We start from the raw sequence: 17,158 nt of genomic DNA on the forward strand, positions 1-17,158 counted from the left end.
GTGCCCTTTAAAAGTGGAGTCTCTGTCTCCTACAGACCTCTGGCTCTCCCGTACACAGGCCCCAAGGACCTTCAAACCAGACATTCACCTTCCCAGTGTAGGACCCCAAGGCTGGGGAGCCTGATGTGGAAATCAGACACTTTGCACCTTGCAGAGAACCTTGGCAAGTGATTATCCTATGTATCCTACCCAGGGGTATGAGTCTTTACTATACCACATTTCCACCCCTACTCCCTGTCTCTTTGTGGTTCCTTCTTTATATCTTTAGTTGTGGAAAATATTTTCTGCTAGTTTTCTGGTCATTCTCATCAATAGTTGCTCTTTAAACAGTTGTAATTTTGATGTGCTCATGGGAGGAGGTAAGCTCAGAGTCTTCTTACTCAGTCATCTTGGCCTAGCTCTTCTTTTACAGACTTTATAAGTCCTACATCATGGTTTCTCCATTCCCCTTGCAGTGAGGCATCTATTGCTTTGGTACCCAGGAACAGCGCTGAGCCTCTGAAGGCAATGAAGATTGTACACAGCAAAATTTTAAAGTCTTCCTAGAGCTCCTGTGTATGGTAGAACTTACCTACCAAAAATGAGATTGAAAAAATTATGATTAACATACATTTGCATATATAATATTTAATATAATTAGTAGTTTGATTAATGAATTTGTGTCTTAATTACATATTAAGTTATGCATTGAAATCCACGTATTTTAGTACTCATCATATTTGATAATGAATTCCATACTGTTGACTATTGTCTTTCCAATAATCTGTATTTTTTAAGCATCATACAATTTTGTTCTTCTGTTACTCCTTCTACTTTCTTGGTTTCTCCTTAGGCTCACTTGCCAGTTCGTCCTCCTTTCTCTATTCTTAAATATTGGAGTTTCTTAATACTCAATCCTGGACACTCTTTTTTCTGACATAGTACATACTTTGTACAGAATTTCATCACATTTACTGAATTATCATTTACATACTGCTGTGTTCACGATTCATAATTTTAGGCTAAACATCGCCTTTATAAATCTAACTTCCTACATAATATGTCTTCTTTGAATACCTAAAGCCATTTCAAATTCAGCATGTCAATAACTGAAGCCATGACTGACACCTTCTTAGCCCAGTCTCCTTCATTTCTTCTTAACATAGCAGTCAACTTTATCCATTCACTACATCGTACTCAAGCAACATATAAAAGGTAAATCTGATCACATCATTTTCTTCTTAAAACTCCTCAATACTTTTCCACTGCTCTTTGTAGAAGCTCACCTAATGTCATAGTCTACATACTCCCTCTCCCGTTTTTCACTTCTTTAAACTTATTGCCTGATGTTATCATTCTTAGGTTTCCTCATTTTAACCTGAAGTTTCTTCATTTCTATGAATGTAATATGATGCATCTATTATATACAATCTCTATTAGAGAGATTTTCCCCTATAATAGGTAATAGTTCTGTCTAGAACCGCTATTCTCAATCCTCCTGTATCTAGTTATAGGATAATTATTTACTAAAGCCAGATCTCAGTTCAAACATTATAAATTTGGGAAAAATTTTCTTAGGCTTCTAAACAAGGTCAGGTCTCATTTTATATATTCTTTATCCAGCTTCTGATTAAGTTTTTTCATAACACCTACCAAAATTCATTCAAATAATTGTTGTCATCCCTGCAGATTCTAGAAGGACAGGAACTCTTACTTCTTTGTTCACCATTGCAACCCTAACACTTGACTGATTATTGCTTGCTAAATAGTAATAGATTTTCTGAATGAGTAAATAAACACGTTTCTACAGTGTGTCATGATATTTATGAGAACACTGAATATGGTGTGATTTTTACACCTGTATTCTCAAGGTAAATTATATTAAAATAATAAACAGTAACATAGAAAATTGAAGGCAATTAATCTTTTTCTAGAAAAATGTGACAAAAATCTAAGAAGAAAAGGCAGCCTATGGAATGGTAGAAAATATTTGCAAACCATATATTTCATAAAGGGTAAGTATGCAAAATATATAAGAAATGCATGCAATTCAATAACAAAAAAAAATTTGATTAAAAAATGGGCAGAGTACTTGAGTAGATATTTTCCAAAATTGGCATCAATGGCCAAGAGATACATAAAAAGAATGCTCAAAAAATTAAAAGTAGAATTACCATATGATCCAGTAATCAGAAAAATTCAAATCAAAACTACAATGAGATGTCACCTCACACCTGTTAGAATGGCTGTCATCAAGGAAAAAAAGAGACAACAAATGTTCGTGAGGAGCTGGATAGAGGGACCCCTGGCACTCTTGGTGTAAATGTAAATTGGTGCAGCCATTATAGAAAACAGTATAGTTGTTCCCCTCACAATTAAAATACAACTACCATATGACTCAGTAATCCCACTTCTCAGTAGTTATTCAGGAAATGAAAACAGGATATCAGAAAGTTATCTGTACTCTCATGTTTTTTGCAGCATTATTTACAATAGCCAAAATATGGAAACAACCCAAAGTTTCTTTCAATGGATGAACAAATAAAGGAAAGGAAATGTGGTATGTATATATGTGTGTGTATGTATATATATATATATATATATATATATATATATACACACATATATAACATGCAATATATATGATATGCAATATATAATGTATATATTATGTATTATATATCTAGATATATATAATGGGAAATTACCTATCCATTAGAAAGAATGAAATCCTGCCATTTGTGACATAATGGATTGACCCGGAGGGTATTATGCTTAGTGAGATAAGTCAGACAAAGACAAATATATTATGATATGATTGATATATGAAATCTAAAAAAACAAACTCATAGATACAGAGAGTAGAATGTTGGTTACCAGAGGCTGGCAGTAGAGGAAATGGGGAGATATTGTTAAAGGGTACAAACCTGAAACTAGAAGCTGAATAAGGTCCAGAGATCTAATGCACAGCATAGTGTTTATAGTCAATGGCACTGTATTATATAATTCAAAATTGCTGAGAGACTAGATCTTAAATATTCTCACCACAAAGAAAGAAATGATCATTATTTGACATAATAGTGGTGTTAACTAAAGATATAGAGGTAATCATATTTCAATATGTAAATGTATCAAATCAACACATTGTACATTTTATACTTATGCAATGTTGTATGTCAAATTTACTTCCATTTTTAAAAAGGAGAGATCGAATTAATCATTAATTAATTATTTAAATATTTGACACAATTCATCAGTGAAGCCACTTTGGCCTGGGCTTTCTTTGTGGGAAGTGATTTTAATGACTATTTTATTTTCATTAATTCTAAATTTTCTTCAGTGAATATGTATTGCTTTAGTAATAAAATTAAAGAGGCACTAGTAATAAAGTTTCATTTACACACTAAGAAAATATTTATAACAAATACAAGGTACATAATATTTATAAATAGAATTCTTTATGGCATAAAGAATCCCATACATCAATGAGAAACAGATAAGTACCACAAGAGAAAGAACTGTGAAAGACCTGGTAAAGGAGAGAAAAGCCCAATAACATATAATTGAAGTTCCAAGTAGGAATATTACATTGCTACACCAATTCTGGAGTACTTTTTGCAATTGTGTTTTTAAAAAATGCATCATGTTTAATCAAGAACTCTCTTCTTGTAATTTTTCTTAATGATTTATTAGATTATTTTTGGAAATTTGATAACAATTTCTCCTCTTTTCCAGTGTTCTTCTTGCTTTCTTATTGATCTCAGTTGCAGAGAGTTATTTGCCTGTTTTGAAATCACTATCTTACCCCATGTTGTGTCTCACTTATTTTATATGGAGAATGTATTAGTTAGGATATATTAGTTGTTGTAACGCACAGGTCAAAAACTGTATAATAGCTCATATGTGATAGAAGTTCATTTTTACTCATGTAAAGTCCAAATGGATGTTTCTGACTTATGTTTCTCAATCCTGGGGCACTGCCATCTTCAACAGGGGGCTTCCCAAGACTTAGCGCTCTTCATCAACAAGTATGTGAAACCAGACTTTGCAGGAAATTATATGGAAGATTTTTTGGACAGACTTGCAAGTGACGCACATCACTTCCAGTCACCTCTGTTGCCTAAATCTTGGTTATATATACCTCTCCCTGACAACTCTATGGTAGGTTAGTAAATGTATTCTAGCTCCCTGAGAAAAGAAGAAACAGTCTTAGTGAATATTCTGTCTGTCTCTACGGTAAAAGAAAAATTATGCTCCCAGGGATAAGTTTTCAACAACACATATTAGTTTTTTTTTTTTTTTCTTTTGAGTGTTATGAATTTAAATATATGCTATGTAGCACCCATCACATATTATCATTCACTTCAAAACCTAAAAGTTCAAATTATTCATGCTTGATTTAAAGTTTTATATTTCTTGTTCTGCTTTGTTTTGCCTCTGCTCTGTAACAGACATCCATTTTTAAAAAGCAGCCTTATTTTACCTATTCCTTCTTAATTTTTTTCACTCTGACTAAAAGTATTTTACCTCATTGCTGCTTTATCTTTTGGCTTTTTCTTTCATTCCAAAGTCTTTTCTTGTAAGCTCTATAAAAAAAAAAAAAAAAAAAAAAGTTTAATATTTACTAAATAATATGTCTTATCCAAATAGTAAATCCACACATATAGGTATATGTGTTCTGAAAGAATTTCTTGGTTTATGGATGATCAATAAAAACTAGCTATGAAAGAAGTGAACAACTGGGAAATTATCTAATATTCGCTTTTTTAATCTCACAGTATATCTCCGAATCCTTCAATGTTACTTATTTTCAAATTACCTTTATTATTTATCAAAGTAGTATAAGCCCATCATTTTAAAAAAGTGAAATAAAGCCTAAAAACACTTAAAATTAAAAACAACATACCCAACCCCCTATTTCTACCCTAACTCCCAATTTTCAGTTAAACCCTCTTTATTATTTAGTTGTATCTTCTTACAGTTACTTTCTCTTTATTTTTTCCATACAATATTCCTACTGTTATTTTACTACAAATGCTCAAATTGATCTGTTGTATACCTATTAAAATTTTTGCCGAAGTTAAACTTACTAAACATCTGACTGCTCAATCTTTCCTATCACTCTCCCCACCCATTCAAGGAGATATCTTCACAGCACTCAATCCTCAAGAGTCACCTTAACTTGGCACTATTTCGTCTTGGTTTGGTGCCCAGTTGTGAAATGGGAATTCCTTTCACGTCTCTCTTGTTTGTAGGGTCTAAATTTGCCCACTTGCTTTGCAGAAGCTAGGTCTAAGAAGAAGTGTATTGCCACAGTTGATGTGTAGATTTTTAATTAATTCTCCCATTATCAATAGGTAACTTCCTTCTGAAGTGGCTTGTGCTCTTGCATCTGGAGTATCTTGCATTCAATTTACCCACAGAATGAACCTATGTGGCTTGTGATTGTAGGAAAGGACATTTTTCTGGATGGCTTTCAATGCTCCCATTAAGAAGACCTTGAGATTCCAACTCCTCTGTACTTCGATTTTTGGCAATTCCTTCTTTCCAATCCCACCCTTCTGTGGTACTTGGTTCTTTCACGTAAGGAGACTTTAAGGGTTCTGTGGAGCACTTTGGCCTTTAGCTCATTAGTTTCCACACTACAAACACCCAGGTAACTGCTTCCTAAACTAGTTAGCACTCTTTCAATTTCCTTTTTTTGTCTTCAAATTTTGTTGAAATATCAAACATACTGTTGCATTTTCTTCAGTTTTCTTTGTCCCTGGGAATAAAAGCTCTTACTTTATTATTGGATTAAGAAAATATGTGTATGGTCAAGCTCTAATCATTCATTTAATTCTTTTCTAATTAAATTTTAGAGAGGATATCATATATGCCTGAGTTGTTGATTTTTTGTCCTGTTTAATCCTAAAATCTGTGTTTTAATTCTCTAGAGTCTTAATAGAGTTTTAATTCTCTAGCTACTGAGTCTAGAAATATTAAAAATTACTTTCAACTCTTAAACCTAGACCCAAGCTGAACACATGTAATATCCCACTCTTTCTAGTCCTCAGAACCCTCTTGTTCTCCACTTAATCCTGTGTATCATGGGAGGGGCATATTCCAATAAAGAAAGCAAATATAACTCCCTTTTATCAATTCAGGTCCAGAAAGAGAGAACAAGAAAAGTTGTAAGGAGGAGGAAGAAGTAAAGCGTCATTCAGAAGGAAAGATCTTTCTATTCTGTGCAACTTTAACCTTAAAAGATGATAGTGAATTTTTCTCAATATTATTTTTAGTAAATGTATAACATTAAAAACCCTTGGTTTGTATACAAAACTATAAATTTCACTTAAGACTCATAATATGAGGATATTTTCATTTCATCAGAAATGTTAATGGAATTATTTAACCCTTATAGTAGATTAGTTAGAAATATGTATCCTCTCATCAAAAATGGCTAATATATTTATTTACTTAATGGAAAACAGTAAATTGCTGAAGACTATTTATAGAATGAACTCATTTCTGAAAATTAAATGATAAATTCAATAAATGATAGCATACCAACAGAAAATTTTCTGGAAAGTAATATAATCAACTGTTCATAGATGATTACTTTAAAGAATGGGAATACAGTAGTCTTTCTAAATTTTATTATTCTATAATGTTCCCATTTTCTTACACTATATGATATAATTAATTTAATGATGAAAAATTACTTATGTCATATTTATTGAATATATGCCATTTACCCAGCATGATGCCAGGAATCATAGTTTTTATAAAGAAAAATAAGTTACTAATTCTAACTTCATGTAAGTTGTGTTATAAAGACTAGATACATAGACATAAACCACATAATTATACAAGTATGGGAATAATTGTCTAAATTAGTGGTTCTGTTTTAGCTCAATGAGCCAAAAGTTTAAAATAGGATAGAATAGTGAAATGATTGAACCTGAAATGCATACTAATAGAGGAATTCTATTTGTATAAGTCAACTAGAGTGCTAGAGTACATTAAAGTTGGGGTTATTCAGGCATGAAAGACCCAAGTATTTAAGAGAGAAATTAATATTAACAAATCATTTTAATATCCAGTATTTTTAATTTGAAAATATTTATGTTTATGAATAAGATAGTGTTAACATTATGTCAAATGATTTTTTACACAGGAGAAAAACATATAAATAGAGGAAAAGTAGTTCTTGCCCAAGAAAGCATGGAGGGCATACAAGGACAAAAAATTGTATTTGTCTCTTTCACTCCCCCTGACTCCCAATGATTGTTGTATTGGTATAATAGCTTAGCACTATTAGGTACTTATGTTATTTAAGATAAGGTAAAGTAACCATAAAATGAGGACAAAAATTATTGTGGATTATGTAAGCTGAAGTTTTTTTTTTTAAATTGAAAACCTGTATTTTTCAAGTATATGACCTGGAGGTAATGATGTTTTGAGGAGTCTTAGTTATTTTCGTTTGTGGCTCTGCAATTTCTCAGTGCAACTCTTCCAACATTTGATCCAATATTTCTGCTCCAGTTTCCACAATCATAATTGTTTTCCCCTAACAGATGACGGGGAGAAGGTTATACCAAGCCATAATCATGTAAAAACAATGAAGGTGACTAGTAGAACTCAACCTTGACTGTCCATTAAAATCACCAGTGACCTTCACAGGACAATTCAATCAGAATCTGTAGGGAACAAGCAAACAGTAGTTTTCCAGAACCCCACCGATGATTGCAATGTGCAGGGAAGGCTGAGTACTGCTGAACTTAGGTAAACTCAGATCATTGAGTGGAAAGGGAATCTGAATACAAAGAATAAGTAGCTTCCACTGAAGTAGAACTCATGGAAAATCCATACAAGGAATTTAAATACAAGAAAAATTAAGAGTTTTTAAGGAAAATAAATTAATAGATAAAATATTTTTAGGCACTATGATCAAGAATTTTGAATTTGGAAATGTAGTAGAAAAAGTAGAAGTGAGATGATCAATACTAAGAAACAGTAAAATTTCCTTGAATTCTCAGTGGAAGAAATATCTTAAAATTTATAGATAAAATTTAAAAAGATAGAAAAATGAGTGAAAATGTAAGTAACTTGGTATACTCATACATGAGCTGTAACATGGGACATATAAGCCTTCCATAAAAAGAAAAATATAAGGAGAAATATAGTTAGACTCAATTAGTAGAGAAAAAATGTTCATTATGTAACTAAGAAATTGACCCTGCAGAATGGAAGGCTTCCTTCCACAAAGCCCAGGAAAGATTAATGCAAAAAAACAAATAAAAATTAAAATGAAATATCCATATTAATGATTATCAAGCTAAAGACAAATATTTTAACAGAGAAAAAAAATTAACAACAGACTTCTCCTTTGCAAGCAGAGGAGACTATAAGTGAACAGACTCATATAGAATAAAAATTAAAGGACAGAGACCCAAGAATACTATTCCCAGTTAAAATATTATTTACCTGTCAGGAAAATAATTGTAATTATCTAAGGATTCAAAAAGTTAGCATAATTAATATGAAGGAAGTGTTCGAGATAACGTTCTAATCAACAAATAAAAAAGAATATTTTTTAAAAAGAGAGTAATATTATGGGGAAACAAATAGGAGAATATTTATAAAATATTAAACATAACATTATAAGAATTTTCTAATATATATGGAAGTAAAAGTTTAAAAGTATATATATATATATTTTTAAAATATTTATTGGAGTATAGTTGATTTACAGTTTTTAGTTTCAGGTGTACAACAAAGAGACTCAGTTATAAGTATACATATATCCACTCTTTTTTAGATTCTTTTCCCATATATGTCATTACAGAGTATTGAGTAGAGTTCCCTGTGCTATACAGTAGGACCTTATCAGTTATCTATTTTATATATAGTAGTGTGTATATGTCAATCCCTATCTCTTGAATTGTGCCTCCCCCCCCCCACCTTACTCCCTGGTAACTATAAGTTTGTTTTCTACATTTGTAATTCTATTTCTGTTTTGTAGGTAAGTTCATTTTTACCCTCTTTTTAGATTCCACATATAAGTGATATCATATGATATTTGTCTTTGTCTGACTTACTTCACTCAGTATCTAAACCCAATAGTTGAAAAAAAATGATAAAGTAGGGAGAATAGGAATTCACTAAAACAGAATTTCAAAAAAAGTTTTAATCGGTGAAATTGACCTTCCCATGAAAAGGCAGGAATAGCATAATAAGATGAGAAGACCTTATGGTGCTTTATTTAACTAGTTTAAAAATAATAAAACAAAAAATGAATTCAAGGGATAACAAAATTTTAAATGGGCTAGCAATTTCAGTAGGGGTGATCCCAGAGAACAAAATAACCCCCAAATGATTAAATTCTAGACAAATTTGTCAAAATACTTTATCACTTATTGATCCAAAATATTGATCAATGGAACAAGTTACCCTAGGGATAACAGCATAGTCCTACTCTAGAGTTCATATGGACAATAGGGTTTATGACCTCAATGTTGGATCAGGACATCCCAGTGGTGTAATCACTATGAATGGTTTATTTGTTTAATGATTCCACATAATCTACATAATCTGAGTTCAGACTGGAGTAATCCAGATTGGTTCCTGTCTACTGTATATTTCTCCCAGTACAAAAGAACAAGAGAAATAAGACCTACTTTACAAAAGCTTCTTCACACTAATAGATGATATAATCTAAATTCAATTAAGTTATATACAGCCCTGCCCATGAACAGGTTTTTTTGATGGTGGCAGAGCCTGGTAATTGTGTAAAACTTAAACTTTTTTGCCAGAAATTAGATTCCTCTTCCTAAAAACATGTCTATAATTAATATCCTTTCAACTAATTATTCCCATCCTACTTGCCATAGCACTTCTCACACTAATAGAGCAAAAAAATTTAGGTTACTTACAGCTCCAAAAAGGGCCAAATATTGTCAGACCTCATGGCTTACTATAACCTTTCTCCAATGCTGTCAAAGTATTCATTATGGAGCCACTAAGACAACTAATATCATCAATGTTTTTCTGTAAAGGTCAGAATAACAAATATTTTAGACTTTCTACGACATGTGGTCTTTGTAACAGCTGATCATTTCTGCCATTATAACACAAAGTCAGCAAAGGAAGGCATAGACAACACATACACATATGGGAATAACTGTATTCCAACAAAATTTTATTTACAAAATTAGGCACTGAGACTGATTTGCTTTATGGGCAGTAGCTTAATAACCTCTGTTGTAAAAGAAAATTTTTGCTGGAGAGGAGCAGATAGGCCAATGAAAAAATAAAAGTATAGATGAAAGGACAGAAAAAATAAGGGAGCACTTCATGAATGACAGTATGAGGAACTCCATGGATATGCTCCCCAGTGAAACAACCATAACTGCTAAAAGTTATATATAAAGTAAAAGTCTTGGGAAAATTCCTAAGTGCATACATCAAATGAAAATATCTTTATTCAAGAAATTCTACTAAATCTCAGTAAGAAGACTGAGAGTCTATAGTACCTGAGCCATAATCCACTTCCTGCCTCTATCCTCAGTTCAGTGTGACCAAAGCTCCACTCTGAGTGGGTATGGTTAACATTAACTGCCCTCATTCCCTAGCTCCCAGTCAAGAGCTATGGCATTTTCCTGGAAGAGACAAACCACAAATAATTCTCATTCCCACAAGCTGTATGATATAGAAGCTAAACTCCAGGTAAATATGTACTAGACATTGGAGCTCCCTCTCATTACTTAAGGATAATGGGTCATTTTTCTCTCTCACCCCAATGCCCTGATAGGTATGATATTCTTCAACACAAGATATAAGTCAAAAAGACTAGTACTACTGCCCCTGAAAGCACCTAGCTCATAAAACATGGATGTCATCCTAAGAAAAGCAAGTTACTGTCACTGAATTTTATGTGATCATGAAGGATTCAGAAAAGCTACAAAGATAACCATCACAACATTACTTCTGTTTAAAAATAATTTGGAATTAAAAATGTGTGCTAATTTCTAAATATAAATTTTATTAAGAATTAAAAATTAAAGAAAATGTATGCCATAACTTCAAAACATAGAAAGAATAGCCAAGAAAACTTCTCAGAAGTTTAAAGGAAGAAAAACAATAGTAAATGATGTAATGCACCATAAAACAAGGACAAGACAGAGTATTAGCAAAGCTAAAATTAATTCCAAAAGTCCCACAAATTAATAAAACATGTGACTACAATGATCACAAAAAGAAAAAAAGCACAAAGTCTCTTATAGAGCCTCATCCACCAGAGGGCAGACAGCAGAAGGAAGAAGAACTACAATCCTGTGGAAGAAAAACCACATTCACAGAAAGATAGACAAGATGAAAAGGCAGAGGGTTATGTACCAGATGAAGGAACAAGATAAAACCCCAGAAAAACAACTAAATGAACTGCAGATAGGCAACTTTCCAGAACAAGAATTCAGAATAATGATAGTGAAGATGATCCAGGACCTCGGAAAAACAATGGAGGCAAAGATGGAGAAGATGCAAGAAATGTTTAACAAAGACCTAGAAGAATTACAGAACAAACAAACAGAGATGAACAATACAATAACTGAAGTGAAAACTACACTAGAAGGAATCAATAGCAGAAAAACTGAGCAGAAGAACGGATAAGTGACCTGGAAGACAGAATGGTGGAATTCACCGCTGCGGAACAGAATAAAGAAAAAAGAATGAAAAGAAATGAAGACAGCCTAAGAGACCACTGGGACAACATAAAATGCAACAACATTTGCATTATAGGGGTGCCAGAGGAAGAAGAGAGAGAGAAAGGACTGAGAAAATATTTGAAGAGATTATAGTTGAAACCTTCCTTAACATTGGAAAGTAAATAGCCACCCAAGTCCAGGAAGCGCAGAGAGTCCCATACAGGATAAATCCAAGGAGAAACACACTGAGACACATAGTAATCAAACTGACAAAAATTAAAGACAATGAAAAATTATTGAAAACAGCAAGGGAAAAATGACAAATAACATAAAAGGGAACTCCCATAAGGTTAAGAGCTGATTTCTCAGCAGACATTCTACAAGCCAGAAGGGAGTGGCATGATATAGTTAAAGTGATGAAAGGGAAGAAACTACAACCAATATTACTCTACCCAGCAAGGGTCTCATTCAGATTTGACAGAGAAATCAAAAGCTTTACAGACAAGCAAAAGCTAAGAGAATTCAGCGCCACAAACCAAGTTCTACAACAAATGCTAAAGGAACTTCTCTAAGTGGGAAACACAAGAGAGGAAAAGGACCTACAAAAACAAACCCAAAACAATTAAGAAAATGATAATAAGAACATACATATTAATAATTACCTTAAATGTGAATGGAATAAATGCTCCAAGCAAAAGACACAGGTTCACTGAATGGATACAAAAACAAGACCCATATATATGCTGTCTACAAGAGACCCACTTTAGACCTAGGGACACATACAGACTGAAAGTGAGGGGATGGAAAAAGATATTCCATGCAAATGGAAATCAAAAGAAAGCTGGAGTAGCAATACTCATATCAGAAAAAATAGACTTTAAAATAAAGAAAGTTAGAAGAGACAAGGGAGGACAGTACATAATGATCAAGGGATCAATCCAAGAAGAAATATAACAATTATAAATATATATGCACCCAACATAGGAGAAACTCAATACATAAGGCAACTGCTAACAGCTCTAAAAGAGGAAGTCAACAGTAACACAATAATAGTGGGGGATGATAACACCTCACTTACACAAATGGGCAGATCATCAAAACAGAAAATTAATAAGGAAACACAGATTTAAATGACAAAATAGATCAGATAGATTTAATTGATATTTATAGAACATTCTATCCAAAACAAGCAGATTACATTTCTTCTCAAGTGTGCATGGAACATTGTCCAGGATAGGTCACATCTTGGGTCACAAATCAAGCCTCAGTAAATTTAAGAAAATTGAAATCATATTAAGCATCTTTTCTGATCACAGCACTATGAGATTAGAAATGAACTACAGGGGAAAAAACATAAAAAACACAAACACATGGAGGCGAAACAATACGTTACTAAATAACCAAGAGATCACTGAAGAAATCAAAGAGGAAATAAAAAAATACCTAGAGACAAATGACAATGAAAACATGACAATCCAAAATTTACGGGATGTGGCAAAAGCTGTTCTAAGAGGGACGTTTATAGCTATACAAGCCTACCTCAAGAAACAAGAAAAATCTCAAATAAACAATCTAACTTTACACCTAAAGGAACTAGAGAAAAAAGAACAAACAAAACCCAAAGTTAGCAGAATGAAAGAAATCATAAAGATCAGAACAGAAATAAATGAAATAGAAACAAAGAAAACAATAGTAAAGATCAATAAAACTAAAAGCTGGTTCTTTGAGAAGATAAACAAAATTGATAAACCATTAGCCAGTCTCATCAAGAAAAAGAGGGAGAGGACTCAAATCAATAAAATTAGAAATGAAAAAGGAGAAGTTTCGACAGACACTGCAGAAATACAAAGCATCCTAAGAGACTACTACAAGCAACTCTACGCCAAAAAAATGGACAACCTGGAAGAAATTGACAAATTCTTAGAAAGCTAAAACCTTCCAAGACTGAACCAGGAAGCAATAGAAAATATGGACAGATCAATCACAAGTAGTGAAATTTAAACTGTGATTAAACAAATTCCATTAAACAAAGTCCAGGACCAGAAGACTTCACAGGTGAATTATATCAAATATTTAGAGAAGAGCTAACACCCATCCTTCTCAAACTCTTCTAAAAATTTTCAGAGGAAGGAACACTCCCAAACTCATCCTATGAGGCCACCATCACCTTGACACCAAAACCAGACAAAGATACTACAAAAAAAGAAAATTACAGACCAATATCACTGATGAATGTAGATGGAAAAATCCTCAACAAAATACTAGCAAACAGAATCCAACAACACATTAAAAGAATCATAAACCATGATCAAGTGTGATTTTACCCAGGTATGCAAGGATTCTTCAATATATGCAAATCAGTCAATGTGATACACCATATTAACAAATTGAAAAATAAAAACCATATGATCATCTCAATAGATGCAGAAAAAGCTTTTGACAAAATTCAACACCGATTTATGATAAAAACTCTCCAGAAAGTGGGCATAGAGGGAGCTTACCTCAACATATTAAAGACCATATATGACAAACCCACAGCCAACATCATTCTCAATGGTGAAAAAGTGAAACCATTTCCTCTAAGATCAGGAACAAGACAAGGATGTCCACTCTCATCACTATTATTCAGCATAGTTTTGGAAGTCCTAGCCTCAGCAGTCAGAGAAGAACAAGAAATAAAAGAATACAAATTGAGAAAGAAGAAGTAAAACTGTCTCTGTTTGCAGATGACATGATACTATACATAGAGGATCTTAAAGATGCCCCTAGAAAACTACTAGAGCTAATCAATGAATTTGGTAAAGTTGCAGGATACAAAATTAATGCACAGAAACCTCTTGTATTCCTATACACTAATGATGAAAACTCTGAAAGAGAAATTAAGGAAACACTCCCATTCACCATTCCAAAAAAAAAGAATAAAATACCTAGGAATAAACCTACCTAGGGATACAAAAGATGTGTTTGCAGAAAACTATAAGACACTGATGAAAGAAATTAAAGATGACACCAACGGATGGAGAGATATACCATGTTCTTGGATTGGAAGAATCAATATTGTGAAAATGACTATACTACGCAAAGCACTCTACAGATTCAATGCAATCCCTATCAAATTACCAATGGCATTTTTTACAGAACTAGAACAAAAAACTTAAAATTTGCACAGAGACACAAAAGACTCCGAATAGCCAAAGCAGTGTTTTGGGTTTTTTTTAACATCTTTATTGGAGTATAATTGCTTTACAATGGTGTGTTAGTTTCTGCTTTATAACAAAGTGAATCAGTTATACATATACATATGTCCTCATATCTCTTCCCTCTTGCATCTCCCTCCCTCCCACCCTCCCTATCCCACCCCTCTAGGTGGTCACAAAGCACTGAGCTCATCTCCCTGTGCTATGCAGCTGCTTCCCACTAGCTATCTATTTTACTTTTGGTAGTGTATCTATGTCCATGCCACACTCTCACTTTGTCCCAGCTTACCCTTCCCACTCCCCGTATCCTCAAGTCCATTCTCTAGTAGGTCTGTATCTTTATTCCCGTCTTTCCCCTAGGTTCTTCATAACCTTTTTTTTTTCTTAGATTCCATATATATGTGTTTGCATACAATATATTTTTTTCTCTTTCTGAGTTACTTCAGTCTGTATGACAGACTCTAGGTCCATCCACCTCACTACAAATATCTCAATTTCATTTCTTTTTATGGCTGAGTAATATTCCATTGTTTATACGTGCCACATCTTACTTATCCATTCATCTGATGATGGACACTTAGGTTGCTTCCATGTCCTGGCTATTGTAAATAGAGCTGCAATGAACATTTTGGTACATGACTCTTTTTGAATTATGGTTTTCTCAGGGTATATGACCCATCGTGGGATTTCTGGGTCGTATGGTAGTTCTATTTTTAGTTTTTTAAGGAACCTCCATACTGTTCTCCATAGTGGCTGTATCCACTTATATTCCCACCAACAATGCAAGAGTGTTCCCTTTTCTCCACACCCTCTCCAGCATTTATTGTTTCTAGATTTTTTGATGATGGCCATTCTGACCGGTGTGAGATGATATCTCATTGTAGTTTTGATTTGCATTTCTCTAATGATTAATGATGTTGAGCATTCTTTCACGTGTTTGTTGGCAATCTGTATATCTTCTTTGGAGAAATGTCTATTTATGTTTTCTGCGCATTTTTGGATTGGGTTGTTTGTTTTTTGGTTATTGAGCTGCATGAGCTGCTTGTAAATTTTGGAGATTAATCCTTTGTCAGTTGCTTCATTTGCAAATATTTTCTCCCTTTCTGAGGGTTGTCTTTTCGTCTTGTTTATGGTTTCCTTTGCTGTGAAAAAGCTTTTAAGTTTCATTAGGTCCCATTTGTTTATTTTTGTTTTTATTTCCATTTCTCTAGGAGGTGGGTCAAAAAGGATCTTGCTGTGATTTATGTGATAGAGTGTTCTGCCTATGTTTTCCTCTAAGAGTTTGATAGTGTCTGGCCTTACATTTAGGTCTTTAATCCATTTTGAGTTTATTTTTGTGTATGGTGTTAGGGAGTGTTCAATTTTCATACTTTTACAGGTACCTGTCCAGTTTTCCCAGCACCACTTATTGAAGAGGCTGTCTTTTCTCCACTGTATATGCTTGCCTCCTTTATCAAAGATAAGGTTACCATATGTGTGTGGGTTTATCTCTGGGCTTTCTATCCTGTTCCATTGATCTATATTTCTGTTTTTGTGCCAGTACCATACTGTCTTGATTACTGTAGCTTTGTAGTATAGTCTGAAGTCAGGGAGCCTGATTCCTCCAGCTCCATTTTTCGTTCTCAGGATTGCTTTGGCTATTCAGGGTCTTTTGTGTTTCCATACAAATTGTGAATTTTTTTGTTCTAGTTCTGTGAAAAATGCCAGTGGTTGTTTGATAGGAATTACATTGAATCTGTATATTGCTTTGGATAGTAGAGTCATTTCCACAATGTTGATTCTTCCAATCCAAGAACATGGTATATCTCTCCATCTATTTGTATCATCTTTACTTTCTTTCATCAGTGTCTTATAATTTTCTGCATACAGGTCTTTTGTCTCCTTAGGTAGGTTTATTCATAGATATTTTACTCTTTTTGTTGAAGTGGTAAATGGGAGTGTTTTCTTGATTTCACTTTCAGATTTTTCATCATCAGTGTATAGGAATGCCAGAGATTTCTGTGCATTAATTTTGTATCCTGCTATTTTACCAAATTCATTGATTAGCTGTAGTAGTTTTCTGGTAGCATCTTTAGGATTCTCTATGTAGAGTATCATGTCATCTGCAAACAGTGACAGCTTTACTTCTTCTTTTCCAATTTGGATTCCTTTTATTTCTTTTTCTTCTCTGATTGCTGTGACTAAAACTTCCAAAACTATGTTGAATAATAGTGGTGAGACTCGGCAACCTTGTCTTGTTCCTGAGCTTAATGGAAATGGTTTCAGTTTTTCACCACTGAGGACAATGTTGGCTGC

General features: G+C 33.3%; 1 long non-coding RNA gene across 1 annotated transcript in view; it reads left to right on the top strand.

The window, feature by feature from the left end:
* Positions 1–2,239: 2,239 nt before the first annotated feature.
* The window catches only part of LOC309611962, a 41,820-nt gene continuing 26,901 nt past the window's right edge, over positions 2,240–17,158 (top strand). The window contains exon 1 of the long non-coding RNA XR_014234861.1: positions 2,240–8,839. This is a non-coding gene — a long non-coding RNA (uncharacterized lncRNA). The remainder of the gene's footprint in view (positions 8,840–17,158) is intronic.

This window comes from Balaenoptera borealis (genome assembly GCF_965194805.1).
Source record: "Balaenoptera borealis genome assembly, chromosome: 15".
Lineage (NCBI taxonomy): Eukaryota > Metazoa > Chordata > Mammalia > Artiodactyla > Balaenopteridae > Balaenoptera > Balaenoptera borealis.